This window comes from Eleutherodactylus coqui, unplaced genomic scaffold (genome assembly GCF_035609145.1).
Source record: "Eleutherodactylus coqui strain aEleCoq1 unplaced genomic scaffold, aEleCoq1.hap1 HAP1_SCAFFOLD_65, whole genome shotgun sequence".
Classification (NCBI taxonomy): domain Eukaryota; kingdom Metazoa; phylum Chordata; class Amphibia; order Anura; family Eleutherodactylidae; genus Eleutherodactylus; species Eleutherodactylus coqui.
In genome coordinates this window covers 313,639-330,502 of record NW_027101698.1, presented here as the reverse complement: position 1 = coordinate 330,502, position 16,864 = coordinate 313,639, and the positions used below count along the sequence as shown (strand labels likewise).

The 16,864-nt window shown below is 51.1% G+C and overlaps 3 pseudogenes; all 3 read left to right on the top strand.

Moving 5' to 3' along the window:
• The first annotated feature begins 2,990 nt into the window (after positions 1 to 2,990).
• Positions 2,991 to 3,118, top strand: LOC136590875 (U2 spliceosomal RNA; annotated as a pseudogene).
• A 5,755-nt stretch (positions 3,119 to 8,873) lies between these two features.
• Positions 8,874 to 9,001, top strand: LOC136590868 (U2 spliceosomal RNA; annotated as a pseudogene).
• Positions 9,002 to 14,758: 5,757 nt separating this feature from the next.
• Positions 14,759 to 14,886, top strand: LOC136590866 (U2 spliceosomal RNA; annotated as a pseudogene).
• The last annotated feature ends 1,978 nt before the right edge of the window (positions 14,887 to 16,864 follow it).

Sequence of the window (16,864 nt, the reverse complement as noted above, 5' to 3'; positions counted from 1 at the left end):
TCCTTTAGAAGCTCATTGATGTTGAGTGGTCCTGTTATGTGTTGCTGAGGAGCCTCATGTGGCGGGTGGAGTTAGAACATAGAGTCCTGCTATTCCATCTTGAGTGCCTTAGGTAGCGCTCCTGTAGAGTTTTGAAGATTTGTTAAGTGTGGCTTTGCCTGATAAGAGTCCTTTCTTTTTTTAGAACTATCAGTATTTGCTGAGAAGAAAGTGTTTGGGATTGAGGAGTCCGCTGGGTCGCACCGGGAATTTGATATTTGCGTCTGCGAGGCGCGCGATGTATTGCTTCCTTGGGTGTTGCGGGGGCTGGGACTTGCTTCCAGGCTATTTTGTAATGCTGAGGAGGCTATATAGTGTTTTTCTGTCAGTACCCTTTGGCACAGGGTCTGTCTTTGTGGGTTGCTGACAGTTTCTATATAGCAGTCTGGCTATGCAGATATTCCTCCACAGATCACTTGGCAGTAAGGTGGGGAGGTATTCTCCTTGTAGTTAACTGTGGGTCCCTCTTCTCAACACACTTAGGCCTCATGTCCACGGGGAAAATCAGATCCGCTGCAGATTCTCCATGTAGAATCTGCAGCGGGTCCCTCCTGCCCCGCGGACATGAGCGCTGAAAATGGGAATAAATGAGAATAAACTCACCTCCCATCCGCTCCGTTTCTTCTCTTCGCGGCGGCGTCATCTTCTCTCGTCACGGCCGGATCTTCATTCTTCGGCTCGGCGGATGTGCATGATGACGTCGGTGACGTGCCTCGCGCATGCGCCGGGCCGAAGCAAAATGATCCGGCCGCGACTGAGAGAAGATGGCGCGGCGCCGAAGAGAAGAACCGGAGCGTGTAAGTAAAATATGATTTTTGTGTCCCGCGGATCCGGACGGCTTCCATAGGCTTCAATAGAAGCCCGCGGGAGCCGTCCCCGCGGGAGACCCGCATGAAAATGGAGCATGGTCCAGATTTTTTTCATGCTCCATTTTTTTTAAAATCACTTTTATTGACGATCCGCGGGTATTTATCTACCCGCGGGTGGTCAATGCATCCCTATGGGGTGCGGATCCGCGCGCGGGAGAAGAGTTAAAATCCGCTGCGGATTTTAATTCTTATTTTCCCCGTGGACATGAGGCCTTAGGCCTCCTTCCCACGAACGGATTTACGCCGCGTAAATCCGCGGCAAAAATCCGCTGCGTTGCCCCATGCTATTAGGTTCTATTGAACCTAATAGCACAATGCACACGATGCGTAATTCCACCGCGGAATTACGCACCGTGAAATCTCCCGTTGTCACCCGCAGCATGTTCTATTTGCTGCGGGTGTACGCGCTGACGGCTTCCGTTCACGCTATCTCCCGCTGCAACCAGCGGAAGATAGCGTGAAAAAACGCTTCCCCGCCTACCGCCGCGCGTCATATGACGCGGCCGGCGCGTCACGTGACACGGCCGGCCGCGTCATGTGACGCGGTGGGCGTGTCACATGACGCGACGGCGGTGTGCAGGGAAGTGTCTTCACGCGATCTTCCGCTGGTAAGTATGGGGTCTCTGGGGGGCGCCGTGACGGGCTTCACTGCGTAATATTACGCGGCGGAGCCCGTCACGCTCGTGGGAAGGAGGCCTTAGGGGCCTCGTTGCTCTTTCTAATGGGCAAGGATTGGCTTTGTTTAGTGCTTTGAGAAAGGGATGAGAAGAGGTTCAGGTCCTGGTTATCTCTGTTTTGGCCACTAGATGGTGCTGTGGTGCATTGATATTTGAATTGCACTATACTTTAATGGAGCCTGCTGTCGGTCTGAGAGCTCCGGGGAGAGGACCTCCGTTCCCCCGCTGCACGTCAGAAATAGTGAGTACTGCTTTAAACTTTGCCTGGTGTTGATGTGCTGGGAGGATCACAGTATCCTCTCTTTTTTACTTTTCTGCTCTGGTCTGGCTAGTATGCCAAGCAGCCTGCTCGACTCAAGGGGGAGGGGGGGGCGAGATGGCCGCTGCCTCACAGGGAGCTAGAGACTAGGTGCAGATCTTCCGGTGTGCCCGCCCGTGCTGATTGTCGGCTCTGGGGAGCAGGAGGGGGAAAACCACCAGCGTGGGGATTAGTCCAGTGGGGGATCACCCTGATGATTGTATGTGCCGCCGAGTTGCAGGTTGGTGGCCACAGCGGTATATTCAGAGGGAGGGAACCGCGGCTGTGTATTTGCAAGGGGCTGCGGTGAGAGCGCGGGCACTGAGGGTGACAGAGCCTCCCCTCCAAGTCGGCAGGGGTTACCTTGTGCCATAGTCCTCTGCTTGGGGCTCCGTGAGCGGTCCTCGCCGGGTGTTTCTGAGCGCGGTACTTGTCGGGTTAGGGCGCGGGCCGCTGTGCAGGGCCACGGCTCTTCGGCTTCTTTTTGGCGGCTGGAGATCACCAGGTGAGCCTTGTCCGGGCCGGTTGTGGGTTCTGGTGGGTCCCCAGGTGCTGTGCTCTTGTCTGCCTCTGTTTGGGTCACTGATTTGACCCAGAAAAGGGCTGAAAAGGGAGATTCTGTGGAGGAGCAAAACAGCGTGCGACCTCTCTCCTTGCTTGCTAAGCCACGCCCCGGGCCATAGTGTTTTTACGTCCTCCCGAAGTGGGCTTTATTCTCTGAGGAAGTAAAAACATGTGTCCTGCAGAGAATAAAGCCCCTCGGGCTCTGGACGTGACAGCTCCATGCTGTCGGTGTCCGCAGCATGGAGCTGTCATCCCGGGCTGTTCGGACCCCCCCACCCCCGACATTGCGATCGGCGCTATGCAATGGATATGGATGCATTAGACACCTGCAGGTAGTAAAATACCTGCGGATGTCATTTTTCCCTGCAGGCGCGGGTCCCGCGTGCAGGAAAAAATCCGGACATGCTCCATTCAGGCGCGGGTCTCCCGCGGGGACGGCTCACCCTGGTTGAGAAGGCGTTGGGCGGGGCTATGCAAAGGTCTTCCGGCTCCCTCAGTGCATTGTGGGTGTGCCCGGAGTGCTGGCTGAGCGTGTTGCATCTGATACGTCCCCTATCTGGGGATCATATATTAAATGGATTTTTAGAACAGGGAGCTGGAAAAAGTGCTTGCTCTGTCCACTCCGCACATTGACCTGGTATTGCAGTACCTCCAGTACTGGTGCACCCCCTTTCCTACAGCAGTTTCCAAAAGCAGGAAAAAAAACTGATGAGCAAGAGGTGCAGCGCAGCTGCGGCTGCTAACAACCAAGCACTTAGATTTAGGCCTCATGTCCACGTGATACATGGCGGAAGTATCGCATGATACTTGTGCGACGGCTCGTGTTTTTGCGTGATGTCCTGTAGTTTTTATTTGTACCATTTTGGAGTTTATAAGACTTTATCGCTGTTTATTATAACTTTTTTTGGAGATAGGAATCGGTTACGTGCACACTTCCCATAGACTTGTACAGGGACCCTTGGTGCGCAAATGTGCACAAAAATAGAGCATGGTGAGGTTTTGCACGCATGCGAAATGTGTGAGTAAAGAGAATTCTGAAGGCATCCATTGAAACAAATATGTTTGTGTGAAGCGGCCCTTACTGTACTTTTGTTAGCACGAATCAAGCACATTTGCAAGCGCAAAAAAACACGCAACCATGCCGCCATTTATTGAAATGGGCTCTCTTGGAGCGTTAAGGATATGGGGGCGTGGTCAGACCATGATATTGTTCCAATATCCGCCTGTAAAACCCCCTCGAGGCCTGCCCGCGGCAGCAGGAACATATCTATCCTAGAATAAGATGCATGTGGCGCGGAGAGAAACGTGTAGTCCCTCTACGATCCATGCATGCACCTCCACACGTCGTATAATTCTTCTGAGTGTATGATTGGGACAATGGGTGACATGCCCCTGCCGCTCGCGGTGGAGTCCAAGGTAGGGTCCACCACTGAGTTTAGATCTCCTCCGATCACCAAATTCCCCTCTCGAATTTTAGCCACTTCGGAAAGAACATGTTTGAAGAATTTGGCCTGCCTTTTAAATGGGAAGTAGACATTTACTAGAGTGTAGGTGGTGGCGTTAATTACGCAGACTAATATTAGAAATCGCCCGCCTGGGTCCACGTATACGTTTTTTTGGGAAAATGTAACGTTCCGGCTAATGGCTATCATTACGCCTTTCTTTTTTTTCCCTTCATTTGATGCCAGGAAAATGTTTGGAAATTTAGGGTGGTTGCAGGGGGGGTGTTTATCTCTCAGGAAGTGTGTCTCTTGGGCGAGGAAGATGTCTGAGTGGGACTTAAGAGCCTGTCTCCAAAGCATGCTACGTTTATAGGGGCTGTTCAGGCCTTTTACATTTAGGGATGTGATGCTAATGGGCATAACTGGTAGGTGGTTTATACGCTGGGGAGTCGTTGTGTTTTTTCATATTAAGTATGGGGGGGGGGGTAGGGAAGTGGCCTCCTACTGAACCTTTTATAACTATATTTGACATAAGGAAAAAAAACATCATTAACAGTTAACAAAATCAAAATATAGTTCATCCAGCGCCTATCTGCACTGGATGAATGAACCTTAGGTAGGGGTGGCATTTTAAACCATCCACTTTAGGCTCCGTAAAGGAGAAATATAACTATGGGTTCAAGACCCTTTACAACATCAATTTATGCGTGTCTGCCATGCTTATCTGATGTTTTCCAGTCTTGTTCGATTCTTGTAGGAGATTCTACCGCCGTCCTCAGAGGCTTCTGAAGGATAGGGATCCCCCATTGTTTCAGGAACGAGACGCCTTCTTCTGGCGAGGTGGCAACCTGGATGGTTCCATTTTTTGAGATCAGTAGTTTGGTTGGGAATCCCCATCTATACTTGATGTGCGCCTCTCGTAGTGCTGCTGTAACTTCTGTAAACTTTCTCCGAGACTGCAGAGTGGCGGCTGAAAGATCTGGAAATATTTGTATGTCTTCATATGGAGTCGGTAGTGTGCCTCTACGCCTTCCAACTGCCAAGACTTCCTCTTTTATTTTATGGAAGTGTATTCTTGCTAAGATTTCTCTGGGGGCTGACTCAGGGACAGAGCGTGCTTTTGGAATTCTGTGGGCTCTGTCAACTGCATATTCGATCTCGGGAAGGTCCGGGAGGAGCGTTTGGAGTAATTTGAGTATATATTGTGGAATGTCAGGGGGGGTCACAGTCTCTGGAACTCCCCTAAATTTGAGATTGTTTCTTCTGGATCGGTCTTCCAAGTCTATGACCTTCTCTCTCAAATATGCGACTTCTTCCATACTGCCATGCGCATCTACCAACTCGTTGTGGGCTTTGGTAAATTCTCCCATTTTCCGTTCAAGGTGGTCAGTTCTGGTAGCTAGGTGGTCGATGTTAGATTGTAATTGACCAGAGAGGCTCTGTATATCTTTAGAAATGTCCTTTTGCAGCGAGATTAGCATAGTCTTCAGAGCGTTTATAGTTAAGGGGCTTTCAGAGTCGGGATAAGCTTGGAGATTGTTGATAGGATCTGTCTGCGGGGGAGTTTCTTGTGGATTGTTATTTTGGCTCTTTTTTGCCACCGGTCCTTTTGGGGAGGGGGAGGCTGGTAGGGGGTCCTGAACATTCCTTTTCCCTCCGCTTCCAGGGGAGGTGTTGGGATTGGCTGGGGTAGGCGGGAGAGATCCTGTGGAGGAGTATGGAGACAGAGCCGCAGGGCTGTGGGTGTTGGGTATTTCTTCGGTTACGGGGATGTTTGAATGAGATGTGGCGGGTTTGTTTTTGTTGCTCTGTGTGCCAGGCGGGAAGTACTCTGAGAGTCTCCTGGGGGCCGTTGCTTTAATATGTCGCTTAACCATCCTGAATAGTTAATTCTTGGATATGCGCTGTGGATTGGTCGCTATTTGTTGTATAGTGGTCTACTGGGTGGCGTATTCTTTATGGAGGCGTTGGAAGGCGTAGTTGTTTGTTAAAAGTTCCTTTAGAAGCTCATTGATGTTGAGTGGTCCTGTTATGTGTTGCTGAGGAGCCTCATGTGGCGGGTGGAGTTAGAACATAGAGTCCTGCTATTCCATCTTGAGTGCCTTAGGTAGCGCTCCTGTAGAGTTTTGAAGATTTGTTAAGTGTGGCTTTGCCTGATAAGAGTCCTTTCTTTTTTTAGAACTATCAGTATTTGCTGAGAAGAAAGTGTTTGGGATTGAGGAGTCCGCTGGGTCGCACCGGGAATTTGATATTTGCGTCTGCGAGGCGCGCGATGTATTGCTTCCTTGGGTGTTGCGGGGGCTGGGACTTGCTTCCAGGCTATTTTGTAATGCTGAGGAGGCTATATAGTGTTTTTCTGTCAGTACCCTTTGGCACAGGGTCTGTCTTTGTGGGTTGCTGACAGTTTCTATATAGCAGTCTGGCTATGCAGATATTCCTCCACAGATCACTTGGCAGTAAGGTGGGGAGGTATTCTCCTTGTAGTTAACTGTGGGTCCCTCTTCTCAACACACTTAGGCCTCATGTCCACGGGGAAAATCAGATCCGCTGCAGATTCTCCATGTAGAATCTGCAGCGGGTCCCTCCTGCCCCGCGGACATGAGCGCTGAAAATGGGAATAAATGAGAATAAACTCACCTCCCATCCGCTCCGTTTCTTCTCTTCGCGGCGGCGTCATCTTCTCTCGTCGCGGCCGGATCTTCATTCTTCGGCTCGGCGGATGTGCATGATGACGTCGGTGACGTGCCTCGCGCATGCGCCGGGCCGAAGCAAAATGATCCGGCCGCGACTGAGAGAAGATGGCGCGGCGCCGAAGAGAAGAACCGGAGCGTGTAAGTAAAATATGATTTTTGTGTCCCGCGGATCCGGACGGCTTCCATAGGCTTCAATAGAAGCCCGCGGGAGCCGTCCCCGCGGGAGACCCGCATGAAAATGGAGCATGCTCCAGATTTTTTTCATGCTCCATTTTTTTTAAAATCACTTTTATTGACGATCCGCGGGTATTTATCTACCCGCGGGTGGTCAATGCATCCCTATGGGGTGCGGATCCGCGCGCGGGAGAAGAGTTAAAATCCGCTGCGGATTTTAATTCTTATTTTCCCCGTGGACATGAGGCCTTAGGCCTCCTTCCCACGAACGGATTTACGCCGCGTAAATCCGCGGCAAAAATCCGCTGCGTTGCCCCATGCTATTAGGTTCTATTGAACCTAATAGCACAATGCACACGATGCGTAATTCCACCGCGGAATTACGCACCGTGAAATCTCCCGTTGTCACCCGCAGCATGTTCTATTTGCTGCGGGTGTACGCGCTGACGGCTTCCGTTCACGCTATCTCCCGCTGCAACCAGCGGAAGATAGCGTGAAAAAACGCTTCCCCGCCTACCGCCGCGCGTCATATGACGCGGCCGGCGCGTCACGTGACACGGCCGGCCGCGTCATGTGACGCGGTGGGCGTGTCACATGACGCGACGGCGGTGTGCAGGGAAGCGTCTTCACGCGATCTTCCGCTGGTAAGTATGGGGTCTCTGGGGGGCGCCGTGACGGGCTTCACTGCGTAATATTACGCGGCGGAGCCCGTCACGCTCGTGGGAAGGAGGCCTTAGGGGCCTCGTTGCTCTTTCTAATGGGCAAGGATTGGCTTTGTTTAGTGCTTTGAGAAAGGGATGAGAAGAGGTTCAGGTCCTGGTTATCTCTGTTTTGGCCACTAGATGGTGCTGTGGTGCATTGATATTTGAATTGCACTATACTTTAATGGAGCCTGCTGTCGGTCTGAGAGCTCCGGGGAGAGGACCTCCGTTCCCCCGCTGCACGTCAGAAATAGTGAGTACTGCTTTAAACTTTGCCTGGTGTTGATGTGCTGGGAGGATCACAGTATCCTCTCTTTTTTACTTTTCTGCTCTGGTCTGGCTAGTATGCCAAGCAGCCTGCTCGACTCAGGGGGGAGGGGGGGCGAGATGGCCGCTGCCTCACAGGGAGCTAGAGACTAGGTGCAGATCTTCCGGTGTGCCCGCCCGTGCTGATTGTCGGCTCTGGGGAGCAGGAGGGGGAAAACCACCAGCGTGGGGATTAGTCCAGCGGGGGATCACCCTGATGATTGTATGTGCCGCCGAGCTGCAGGTTGGTGGCCACGGCGGTATATTCAGAGGGAGGGAGCCGCGGCTGTGTATTTGCAAGGCGCTGCGGTGAGAGCGCGGGCACTGAGGGTGACAGAGCCTCCCCTCCAAGTCGGCAGGGGTTACCTTGTGCCATAGTCCTCTGCTTGGGGCTCCGTGAGCGGTCCTCGCCGGGTGTTTCTGAGCGCGGTACTTGTCGGGTTAGGGCGCGGGCCGCTGTGCAGGGCCGCGGCTCTTCGGCTTCTTTTTGGCGGCTGGAGATCACCAGGTGAGCCTTGTCCGGGCCGGTTGTGGGTTCTGGTGGGTCCCCAGGTGCTGTGCTCTTGTCTGCCTCTGTTTGGGTCACTGATTTGACCCAGAAAAGGGCTGAAAAGGGAGATTCTGTGGAGGAGCAAAACAGCGTGCGACCTCTCTCCTTGCTTGCTAAGCCACGCCCTGGGCCATAGTGTTTTTACGTCCTCCCGAAGTGGGCTTTATTCTCTGAGGAAGTAAAAACATGTGTCCTGCAGAGAATAAAGCCCCTCGGGCTCTGGACGTGACAGCTCCATGCTGTCGGTGTCCGCAGCATGGAGCTGTCATCCCGGGCTGTTCGGACCCCCCCACCCCCGACATTGCGATCGGCGCTATGCAATGGATATGGATGCATTAGACACCTGCAGGTAGTAAAATACCTGCGGATGTCATTTTTCCCTGCAGGCGCGGGTCCCGCGTGCAGGAAAAAATCCGGACATGCTCCATTCAGGCGCGGGTCTCCCGCGGGGACGGCTCACCCTGGTTGAGAAGGCGTTGGGCGGGGCTATGCAAAGGTCTTCCGGCTCCCTCAGTGCATTGTGGGTGTGCCCGGAGTGCTGGCTGAGCGTGTTGCATCTGATACGTCCCCTATCTGGGGATCATATATTAAATGGATATTTAGAACAGGGAGCTGGAAAAAGTGCTTGCTCTGTCCACTCCGCACATTGACCTGGTATTGCAGTACCTCCAGTACTGGTGCACCCCCTTTCCTACAGCAGTTTCCAAAAGCAGGAAAAAAAACTGATGAGCAAGAGGTGCAGCGCAGCTGCGGCTGCTAACAACCAAGCACTTAGATTTAGGCCTCATGTCCACGTGATACATGGCGGAAGTATCGCATGATACTTGTGCGACGGCTCGTGTTTTTGCGTGATGTCCTGTAGTTTTTATTTGTACCATTTTGGAGTTTATAAGACTTTATCGCTGTTTATTATAACTTTTTTTGGAGATAGGAATCGGTTACGTGCACACTTCCCATAGACTTGTACAGGGACCCTTGGTGCGCAAATGTGCACAAAAATAGAGCATGGTGAGGTTTTGCACGCATGCGAAATGTGTGAGTAAAGAGAATTCTGAAGGCATCCATTGAAACAAATATGTTTGTGTGAAGCGGCCCTTACTGTACTTTTGTTAGCACGAATCAAGCACATTTGCAAGCGCAAAAAAACACGCAACCATGCCGCCATTTATTGAAATGGGCTCTCTTGGAGCGTTAAGGATATGGGGGCGTGGTCAGACCATGATATTGTTCCAATATCCGCCTGTAAAACCCCCTCGAGGCCTGCCCGCGGCAGCAGGAACATATCTATCCTAGAATAAGATGCATGTGGCGCGGAGAGAAACGTGTAGTCCCTCTACGATCCATGCATGCACCTCCACACGTCGTATAATTCTTCTGAGTGTATGATTGGGACAATGGGTGACATGCCCCTGCCGCTCGCGGTGGAGTCCAAGGTAGGGTCCACCACTGAGTTTAGATCTCCTCCGATCACCAAATTCCCCTCTCGAATTTTAGCCACTTCGGAAAGAACATGTTTGAAGAATTTGGCCTGCCTTTTAAATGGGAAGTAGACATTTACTAGAGTGTAGGTGGTGGCGTTAATTACGCAGACTAATATTAGAAATCGCCCGCCTGGGTCCACGTATACGTTTTTTTGGGAAAATGTAACGTTCCAGCTAATGGCTATCATTACGCCTTTCTTTTTTTTCCCTTCATTTGATGCCAGGAAAATGTTTGGAAATTTAGGGTGGTTGCAGGGGGGGTGTTTATCTCTCAGGAAGTGTGTCTCTTGGGCGAGGAAGATGTCTGAGTGGGACTTAAGAGCCTGTCTCCAAAGCATGCTACGTTTATAGGGGCTGTTCAGGCCTTTTACATTTAGGGATGTGATGCTAATGGGCATAACTGGTAGGTGGTTTATACGCTGGGGAGTCGTTGTGTTTTTTCATATTAAGTATGGTGGGGGGGGGTAGGGAAGTGGCCTCCTACTGAACCTTTTATAACTATATTTGACATAAGGAAAAAAAACATCATTAACAGTTAACAAAATCAAAATATTGTTCATCCAGCGCCTATCTGCACTGGATGAATGAACCTTAGGTAGGGGTGGCATTTTAAACCATCCACTTTAGGCTCCGTAAAGGAGAAATATAACTATGGGTTCAAGACCCTTTACAACATCAATTTATGCGTGTCTGCCATGCTTATCTGATGTTTTCCAGTCTTGTTCGATTCTTGTAGGAGATTCTACCGCCGTCCTCAGAGGTTTCTGAAGGATAGGGATCCCCCATTGTTTCAGGAACGAGACGCCTTCTTCTGGTGAGGTGGCAACCTGGATGGTTCCATTTTTTGAGATCAGTAGTTTGGTTGGGAATCCCCATCTATACTTGATGTGCGCCTCTCGTAGTGCTGCTGTAACTTCTGTAAACTTTCTCCGAGACTGCAGAGTGGCGGCTGAAAGATCTAGAAATATTTGTATGTCTTCATATGGAGTCGGTAGTGTGCCTCTACGCCTTCCAACTGCCAAGACTTCCTCTTTTATTTTATGGAAGTGTATTCTTGCTAAGATTTCTCTGGGGGCTGACTCAGGGACAGAGCGTGCTTTTGGAATTCTGTGGGCTCTGTCAACTGCATATTCGATCTCGGGAAGGTCCGGGAGGAGCGTTTGGAGTAATTTGAGTATATATTGTGGAATGTCAGGGGGGGTCACAGTCTCTGGAACTCCCCTAAATTTGAGATTGTTTCTTCTGGATCGGTCTTCCAAGTCTATGACCTTCTCTCTCAAATATGCGACTTCTTCCATACTGCCATGCGCATCTACCAACTCGTTGTGGGCTTTGGTAAATTCTCCCATTTTCCGTTCAAGGTGGTCAGTTCTGGTAGCTAGGTGGTCGATGTTAGATTGTAATTGACCAGAGAGGCTCTGTATATCTTTAGAAATGTCCTTTTGCAGCGAGATTAGCATAGTCTTCAGAGCGTTTATAGTTAAGGGGCTTTCAGAGTCGGGATAAGCTTGGAGATTGTTGATAGGATCTGTCTGCGGGGGAGTTTCTTGTGGATTGTTATTTTGGCTCTTTTTTGCCACCGGTCCTTTTGGGGAGGGGGAGGCTGGTAGGGGGTCCTGAACATTCCTTTTCCCTCCGCTTCCAGGGGAGGTGTTGGGATTGGCTGGGGTAGGCGGGAGAGATCCTGTGGAGGAGTATGGAGACAGAGCCGCAGGGCTGTGGGTGTTGGGTATTTCTTCGGTTACGGGGATGTTTGAATGAGATGTGGCGGGTTTGTTTTTGTTGCTCTGTGTGCCAGGCGGGAAGTACTCTGAGAGTCTCCTGGGGGCCGTTGCTTTAATATGTCGCTTAACCATCCTGAATAGTTAATTCTTGGATATGCGCTGTGGATTGGTCGCTATTTGTTGTATAGTGGTCTACTGGGTGGCGTATTCTTTATGGAGGCGTTGGAAGGCGTAGTTGTTTGTTAAAAGTTCCTTTAGAAGCTCATTGATGTTGAGTGGTCCTGTTATGTGTTGCTGAGGAGCCTCATGTGGCGGGTGGAGTTAGAACATAGAGTCCTGCTATTCCATCTTGAGTGCCTTAGGTAGCGCTCCTGTAGAGTTTTGAAGATTTGTTAAGTGTGGCTTTGCCTGATAAGAGTCCTTTCTTTTTTTAGAACTATCAGTATTTGCTGAGAAGAAAGTGTTTGGGATTGAGGAGTCCGCTGGGTCGCACCGGGAATTTGATATTTGCGTCTGCGAGGCGCGCGATGTATTGCTTCCTTGGGTGTTGCGGGGGCTGGGACTTGCTTCCAGGCTATTTTGTAATGCTGAGGAGGCTATATAGTGTTTTTCTGTCAGTACCCTTTGGCACAGGGTCTGTCTTTGTGGGTTGCTGACAGTTTCTATATAGCAGTCTGGCTATGCAGATATTCCTCCACAGATCACTTGGCAGTAAGGTGGGGAGGTATTCTCCTTGTAGTTAACTGTGGGTCCCTCTTCTCAACACACTTAGGCCTCATGTCCACGGGGAAAATCAGATCCGCTGCAGATTCTCCATGTAGAATCTGCAGCGGGTCCCTCCTGCCCCGCGGACATGAGCGCTGAAAATGGGAATAAATGAAAATAAACTCACCTCCCATCCGCTCCGTTTCTTCTCTTCGCGGCGGCGTCATCTTCTCTCGTCGCGGCCGGATCTTCATTCTTCGGCTCGGCGGATGTGCATGATGACGTCGGTGACGTGCCTCGCGCATGCGCCGGGCCGAAGCAAAATGATCCGGCCGCGACTGAGAGAAGATGGCGCGGCGCCGAAGAGAAGAACCGGAGCGTGTAAGTAAAATATGATTTTTGTGTCCCGCGGATCCGGACGGCTTCCATAGGCTTCAATAGAAGCCCGCGGGAGCCGTCCCCGCGGGAGACCCGCATGAAAATGGAGCATGGTCCAGATTTTTTTCATGCTCCATTTTTTTTAAAATCACTTTTATTGACGATCCGCGGGTATTTATCTACCCGCGGGTGGTCAATGCATCCCTATGGGGTGCGGATCCGCGCGCGGGAGAAGAGTTAAAATCCGCTGCGGATTTTAATTCTTATTTTCCCCGTGGACATGAGGCCTTAGGCCTCCTTCCCACGAACGGATTTACGCCGCGTAAATCCGCGGCAAAAATCCGCTGCGTTGCCCCATGCTATTAGGTTCTATTGAACCTAATAGCACAATGCACACGATGCGTAATTCCACCGCGGAATTACGCACCGTGAAATCTCCCGTTGTCACCCGCAGCATGTTCTATTTGCTGCGGGTGTACGCGCTGACGGCTTCCGTTCACGCTATCTCCCGCTGCAACCAGCGGAAGATAGCGTGAAAAAACGCTTCCCCGCCTACCGCCGCGCGTCATATGACGCGGCCGGCGCGTCACGTGACACGGCCGGCCGCGTCATGTGACGCGGTGGGCGTGTCACATGACGCGACGGCGGTGTGCAGGGAAGTGTCTTCACGCGATCTTCCGCTGGTAAGTATGGGGTCTCTGGGGGGCGCCGTGACGGGCTTCACTGCGTAATATTACGCGGCGGAGCCCGTCACGCTCGTGGGAAGGAGGCCTTAGGGGCCTCGTTGCTCTTTCTAATGGGCAAGGATTGGCTTTGTTTAGTGCTTTGAGAAAGGGATGAGAAGAGGTTCAGGTCCTGGTTATCTCTGTTTTGGCCACTAGATGGTGCTGTGGTGCATTGATATTTGAATTGCACTATACTTTAATGGAGCCTGCTGTCGGTCTGAGAGCTCCGGGGAGAGGACCTCCGTTCCCCCGCTGCACGTCAGAAATAGTGAGTACTGCTTTAAACTTTGCCTGGTGTTGATGTGCTGGGAGGATCACAGTATCCTCTCTTTTTTACTTTTCTGCTCTGGTCTGGCTAGTATGCCAAGCAGCCTGCTCGACTCAAGGGGGAGGGGGGGGCGAGATGGCCGCTGCCTCACAGGGAGCTAGAGACTAGGTGCAGATCTTCCGGTGTGCCCGCCCGTGCTGATTGTCGGCTCTGGGGAGCAGGAGGGGGAAAACCACCAGCGTGGGGATTAGTCCAGCGGGGGATCACCCTGATGATTGTATGTGCCGCCGAGTTGCAGGTTGGTGGCCACAGCGGTATATTCAGAGGGAGGGAACCGCGGCTGTGTATTTGCAAGGCGCTGCGGTGAGAGCGCGGGCACTGAGGGTGACAGAGCCTCCCCTCCAAGTCGGCAGGGGTTACCTTGTGCCATAGTCCTCTGCTTGGGGCTCCGTGAGCGGTCCTCGCCGGGTGTTTCTGAGCGCGGTACTTGTCGGGTTAGGGCGCGGGCCGCTGTGCAGGGCCACGGCTCTTCGGCTTCTTTTTGGCGGCTGGAGATCACCAGGTGAGCCTTGTCCGGGCCGGTTGTGGGTTCTGGTGGGTCCCCAGGTGCTGTGCTCTTGTCTGCCTCTGTTTGGGTCACTGATTTGACCCAGAAAAGGGCTGAAAAGGGAGATTCTGTGGAGGAGCAAAACAGCGTGCGACCTCTCTCCTTGCTTGCTAAGCCACGCCCCGGGCCATAGTGTTTTTACGTCCTCCCGAAGTGGGCTTTATTCTCTGAGGAAGTAAAAACATGTGTCCTGCAGAGAATAAAGCCCCTCGGGCTCTGGACGTGACAGCTCCATGCTGTCGGTGTCCGCAGCATGGAGCTGTCATCCCGGGCTGTTCGGACCCCCCCACCCCCGACATTGCGATCGGCGCTATGCAATGGATATGGATGCATTAGACACCTGCAGGTAGTAAAATACCTGCGGATGTCATTTTTCCCTGCAGGCGCGGGTCCCGCGTGCAGGAAAAAATCCGGACATGCTCCATTCAGGCGCGGGTCTCCCGCGGGGACGGCTCACCCTGGTTGAGAAGGCGTTGGGCGGGGCTATGCAAAGGTCTTCCGGCTCCCTCAGTGCATTGTGGGTGTGCCCGGAGTGCTGGCTGAGCGTGTTGCATCTGATACGTCCCCTATCTGGGGATCATATATTAAATGGATTTTTAGAACAGGGAGCTGGAAAAAGTGCTTGCTCTGTCCACTCCGCACATTGACCTGGTATTGCAGTACCTCCAGTACTGGTGCACCCCCTTTCCTACAGCAGTTTCCAAAAGCAGGAAAAAAAACTGATGAGCAAGAGGTGCAGCGCAGCTGCGGCTGCTAACAACCAAGCACTTAGATTTAGGCCTCATGTCCACGTGATACATGGCGGAAGTATCGCATGATACTTGTGCGACGGCTCGTGTTTTTGCGTGATGTCCTGTAGTTTTTATTTGTACCATTTTGGAGTTTATAAGACTTTATCGCTGTTTATTATAACTTTTTTTGGAGATAGGAATCGGTTACGTGCACACTTCCCATAGACTTGTACAGGGACCCTTGGTGCGCAAATGTGCACAAAAATAGAGCATGGTGAGGTTTTGCACGCATGCGAAATGTGTGAGTAAAGAGAATTCTGAAGGCATCCATTGAAACAAATATGTTTGTGTGAAGCGGCCCTTACTGTACTTTTGTTAGCACGAATCAAGCACATTTGCAAGCGCAAAAAAACACGCAACCATGCCGCCATTTATTGAAATGGGCTCTCTTGGAGCGTTAAGGATATGGGGGCGTGGTCAGACCATGATATTGTTCCAATATCCGCCTGTAAAACCCCCTCGAGGCCTGCCCGCGGCAGCAGGAACATATCTATCCTAGAATAAGATGCATGTGGCGCGGAGAGAAACGTGTAGTCCCTCTACGATCCATGCATGCACCTCCACACGTCGTATAATTCTTCTGAGTGTATGATTGGGACAATGGGTGACATGCCCCTGCCGCTCGCGGTGGAGTCCAAGGTAGGGTCCACCACTGAGTTTAGATCTCCTCCGATCACCAAATTCCCCTCTCGAATTTTAGCCACTTCGGAAAGAACATGTTTGAAGAATTTGGCCTGCCTTTTAAATGGGAAGTAGACATTTACTAGAGTGTAGGTGGTGGCGTTAATTACGCAGACTAATATTAGAAATCGCCCGCCTGGGTCCACGTATACTTTTTTTTTGGAAAATGTAACGTTCCGACTAATGGCTATCATTACGCCTTTCTTTTTTTTCCCTTCATTTGATGCCAGGAAAATGTTTGGAAATTTAGGGTGGTTGCAGGGGGGGTGTTTATCTCTCAGGAAGTGTGTCTCTTGGGCGAGGAAGATGTCTGAGTGGGACTTAAGAGCCTGTCTCCAAAGCATGCTACGTTTATAGGGGCTGTTCAGGCCTTTTACATTTAGGGATGTGATGCTAATGGGCATAACTGGTAGGTGGTTTATACGCTGGGGAGTCGTTGTGTTTTTTCATATTAAGTATGGGGGGGGGGTAGGGAAGTGGCCTCCTACTGAACCTTTTATAACTATATTTGACATAAGGAAAAAAAACATCATTAACAGTTAACAAAATCAAAATATAGTTCATCCAGCGCCTATCTGCACTGGATGAATGAACCTTAGGTAGGGGTGGCATTTTAAACCATCCACTTTAGGCTCCGTAAAGGAGAAATATAACTATGGGTTCAAGACCCTTTACAACATCAATTTATGCGTGTCTGCCATGCTTATCTGATGTTTTCCAGTCTTGTTCGATTCTTGTAGGAGATTCTACCGCCGTCCTCAGAGGCTTCTGAAGGATAGGGATCCCCCATTGTTTCAGGAACGAGACGCCTTCTTCTGGCGAGGTGGCAACCTGGATGGTTCCATTTTTTGAGATCAGTAGTTTGGTTGGGAATCCCCATCTATACTTGATGTGCGCCTCTCGTAGTGCTGCTGTAACTTCTGTAAACTTTCTCCGAGACTGCAGAGTGGCGGCTGAAAGATCTGGAAATATTTGTATGTCTTCATATGGAGTCGGTAGTGTGCCTCTACGCCTTCCAACTGCCAAGACTTCCTCTTTTATTTTATGGAAGTGTATTCTTGCTAAGATTTCTCTGGGGGCTGACTCAGGGACAGAGCGTGCTTTTGGAATTCTGTGGGCTCTGTCAACTGCATATTCGATCTCGGGAAGGTCCGGGAGGAGCGTTTGGAGTAATTTGAGTATATATTGTGG